Below are 4730 nucleotides of genomic sequence, written 5' to 3'. Positions count from 1 at the left end.
TTGTGTTAATAGTCTTAATATAATGATTAGTTCGTTAATGATACATTCATTGCATGATAAGTTCATTTAATGATTAGTTCATTTGATGGGATATGTGTAATATAACTGATCAATGTTGATTGGATTGGAATATACAAATTATGAGTGGAAATATAGTTACCATTTGATTTTGTAAATCAATTCTAATTTACACTGAGTCAATAATTAATTACATGTATATAAATTATATAAATTATATTGAAATAATAAATAATATATTTATTGATTATATATTATGGTAACTAAGAACATCATAGCTGAATTCAATAAGGGATAGAAATTATATGGGATTACTACAAACTCTGACACCTCAAAATATAATATGTTCTTGAGAAACAAGAAGTTCTAGAGGCTATAAATTAGCTTATGGAAGAACCGGCTGATGGTTCTTACCCATATATCATAGTTGGATATTTTAAATGTTTTGAAAATCATTCTATGTTTTATTTTCTGTTGTATAGTTATTTTGAAACTTATGAATTTAAAACTAGGTTTAAAATTAATATAAACTTGAGTGATTCTCAAAGTTTTTTAGTTTTTGTTAAAACCTTAAAAATATTTTGAATTTTCATAAAAAAAAATATATTTTTCCGTGTTAAAGGACATTAAAAGAACTATATTTACAAAATTTCATGATTTTTCAAATTCTATAGATTTTTTTCTGCATTTATGAATTGGGCATCAGAAAGCTAAAATTCAAGCTATTTTGTGCCAGTCAACTACATCAAATGGCAGTCAACTGATGACTGTATTTTTCCAACATTTTGGTTGCATATTCAAGAGTTGTTTTGGTCAAATTTAAGTCCAAATTTGATGTCATAGTATACATGATTGTTTGGTATTATCTTTTCGATGATGTCAAAGGGGGAGAAATGAGAAAGTTTAAGTTAGAAACCTATTTTGTGCAAAAATTTAAAATTAAGTGATAAGTCTAAGTTAAGGCGGATCTTGGGTCTCATGATTCATTATTATGCTATGCTTGTAGATTTTCAAGTTATTATTTATGTCTAACTTAAACATATTGCCACACATCAAAAGGGGGAGATTGTGGGTGTAATCGACCTAGGTTTGATCGAGTACGATCATGGTTTGATGTGTATGTCAAGTAGTTTAAGTTAGGTTTCATATTGGTTTGATATGTATTTGAGTCATGCAGGACTTGATGGTTAACTTGGTGCGGCCAAGTTTGGGAAAGTCTCATCCTATGCCTCAAGTCCTTGAGTTTGGTGAAGGATGGTGCATCCGAGGAACCGTCGAATGAGGAGCAACGGAGTGGAGTTGAGGGAAGCGGACTTCAAGGCAATACGAAGGATGCATGGAGAGGATCCATGAGTTTGAGTGCATCTAAGGGATGAAGGCCGAGTAAGAAGGGCTTCAAGGGCAACTCCAGAGTGGATGCGTGAGTGTGTAACCAGGATTAATCGACTGATGAAAGTGTCAGTCGACTGGTCCAGTCGACTGAGCAGTCGACTTGGAGCAATCAGAGGCATTCTATTCGCTCAGCCAGTAACGACCAGTCGACTAGTATCTTTACTAGTATACTGGTAAGTGATTGTTGGTGACCATTGGCAGAATCCCTGATTCTGTGAAATAGTTGTTAGCTACATCCAATGATAGCACCAGTCGACTGATGAGTTTGCTAGTCGGCTGGTGCATGTGAAATGAGTTAATAAGTGATCGACTCATTCCACTCTATTGAAAGATGACTTTGAGGGATGAAGGAGGTTATTGATTCTTGCTAGAATTCTCCTAAATCATTCCCTCAAGCTTTCAAACCAATTCTCTTCCTCCTAATCTAAGTTTTCATCTTGTAAAGAGGAAGAGAGTTTTGTGAGAGGTTTGCTCTATCGAGAAGAAGAAAACATTAGCTGAAAATTTCTAGGGACTAATCCATCGACAGCTTAAGGGATCGTTCACCTCAAGGATAAGTCATGGAGTAGGAGCAAGCAATCTCCGAACCATGTTTCTTAATCTTGTTAGCATTTGCTTTCTCTCTTACTTTGTTTTTATTGTTGCTATTCTGCTATGCACTAACATTGTAGGAAGGCAAACGATTTGGAGTGACCAAGCTATTGAAACCCCCCCCCCCTTCTAGTCCGTCATCGATCCTCAATAGAGTTTTCATGTGAGGACGATTCCCATTTGGGGACTTTAGGCATAGGTCCATTTTAGAAATCTAAATTGAGACCGTGACTAGATCCTGATCTCGGGAAGATAGGGTCTAATTAATACTACTTATTTTTATTGTGCTAAATTTGTCTTGCAAGGTATACTTCATTTTGTTGAACTAACACATTTTTACAAGGTAAAAGGAGCACAAAATACCTTGGGTGAACAGTACTCAAGGCACCTTCCATGCGAAGGAAGACGCCTTGAGCTAGCCGATGGAAGGCGCCTAGGAGAGCTTGGAAGGCACCTTCGGCTGGGTAACCCAAAAGGCTTTGTCGACAATAAAAGCCACTTTTGTTGGGATAAAACATGGCGTTGAAGGCACCTCCAGTGGTGTTGAAGGCACCTCCAGTAGCGTTGAAGGTACCTTCAACCCTCTTTAAAATGGCTACTCGACCAAGGATTCAAATCAACTCATTCACGACTTCTACAAGTGATCTTTCGAGTCCCTGACTGCTCCAACTTCATCCTCTTGCTGTGCTATGACACTGCTACACCCTACTACTACAGAGAAACCATCCTACACTGAGCTTGATCCAAGAATCTTCATATGTTGGGTAACGAAAGTGTTGTTAATTATTTAATTACTGCATTAAGAAAAGTGTAGGCTGTTACACCTGCCCTTTTGATTTTATTGTACTCGATTCCTTCTTCTGGTAGTTCCGGAAGAGGTTTAAAGTGATTGCCCATCGATAGATCTGAGAGACTTGGATCTTAGAGTACGAGTTGCTGAAGGCTCTGAATTAAGTAAAATTGCTTATGTTCTTTATTTTATTTTCCTTTACTTAATCATTTACTTTCAGTTGTGCACTCATTTTCAAATTAAGAAAAGACAAGTTTTTCTTTAAAACCACGTGATTCACACCCCTTCACGTGTGCAACGGTCCTACAGGTACCTCCAAGGTCCGTCCACTTCTGAGCTCAACTTTGCTGCAATGCTTGGCTGGGTTTACATCTAGCTTTCCTAGAAATGACTCAGGTACTCTAGAGGATGATGCAGTTATCTGGGCTACTTTGGCTATCTAGCATCTTCATATGTTTCTCAGAGTTCTCCATCATTTGACTTATTTGCTTGATGCCATTTTTAATTTCAAGTTGATTTGCTAAGATCTCCTCAAGTAGCTTTTCAGTTCTTGATGGTTGGTAAATCTATTGTTGTCGAGGCTGGAAGTTCTGTTGTTGCTCCGGTTGATAGCACTTTTGTTGACCTAGTTCATAGCTTTTCTCTTGATTATTCTTGTAAGTGAAGTTAGGATGATTTCTCCTCCCAGGATTGTAAATGTTGGAGTATGGATGATTTTGTCTCGAATTGAAGTTGCCAATTATGTCGCATTGTTCAATCTGAGCTAGTTGTGAAGTATGTTTTGTCCCTCCACAAGAGTCGCATACTCTCATAATTGAGTTACCCAGGTTGGAACCCATTGACTCAAACTTCTTAGACAAAGCATCAACCTTCGTAGATATCAAACTGAAAGTAACAAGGTCATATTTTTTGGGTATTTTGATTGGATTTCCAGGAAAAATAGTTTCACTTCTTTTTGATGTTCATTGATGGTGATTAAGCACCACACTCTCTATTATCTCTTCAGCTTCATCTAGAAATTGTTCATAAGTGGTTCGCCAGATATGGAGTCTAGAGACACTTTAGTTTGATAACTAATTCCATTATAGAAAGTGTGGATCACTAACTATTTTTCCAATCCATTTTGTGGACATGATCTGAGCATACTTTTGAATCTATCCCACACTTCATAGAGAGATTCTGTATTAGTCTGTTTGAAGTTAGCAATCTGATTTCATGTGTGCTATTTAACTTGGTGGGTAAAATTTGTCTAGGAATGCATGCTCACATAGCACCCAAGATATAATACTGTTTATTGGTAAAGAAGTGAGCCAGAATTTTGCTCTATCTCTCAAAGAAAAACCAAATAGGAATATTCTTACTGCATCAATTGGTATTCTGTTCATGCTTGTTGTTCCACAAATCTCATAGAAAACCTCCAAGTGTACCCCATAATTTATAAATCATACTAGTTTCACATACATATATACCTTAATTAGAGTCAATTATGCTTTGTTTTTGAGCCATTGAGACCTATTGAACTACATATATACCCAAATTAAACTACATACATTCTCAAATTTTGTATAATTATATCCAATTAAACTACACATATATTTGATTTTAGATATTTTGTACCTAATTATACCAACAGAATAAAAATCAACAAAAATTTCTACAACTATTTCTTGATCACTAAGTCATATGTCTATCATCAGTACTACATCTATTTTACCATAAAAAAACTAACAGTACAAAACTTCATACAACGACAAAATTCAAACTATCATCGTACTACATTTGTTTTACCAAAAGAAGTAAAAGATGAGATAAATTAGTTAAATGTATTTTTCAACAATCCATTATCATTTGATAATATAGTTGATGCAACACGGGTCCAATAGGTTCTCATCTTCATATCATTTGCAAACCTCCAGATATCATCTATGTCATGAGATAG

The 4730-nt window shown here is 35.7% G+C and overlaps 1 non-coding gene across 1 annotated transcript; it reads left to right on the top strand.

Moving 5' to 3' along the window:
* Window positions 1–3906: 3906 nt before the first annotated feature.
* On the top strand, window positions 3907–4014 carry LOC122044621. Its single transcript, XR_006129652.1, has one exon. It is a non-coding gene; the product is annotated as a small nucleolar RNA R71 (small nucleolar RNA).
* Window positions 4015–4730: the final 716 nt, after the last annotated feature.

Source organism: Zingiber officinale, chromosome 2A (genome assembly GCF_018446385.1).
Source record: "Zingiber officinale cultivar Zhangliang chromosome 2A, Zo_v1.1, whole genome shotgun sequence".
Classification (NCBI taxonomy): domain Eukaryota; kingdom Viridiplantae; phylum Streptophyta; class Magnoliopsida; order Zingiberales; family Zingiberaceae; genus Zingiber; species Zingiber officinale.
The sequence above is the reverse complement of the archived record's forward strand: the minus strand, read 5'-3'. Positions and strand labels throughout refer to the sequence as shown.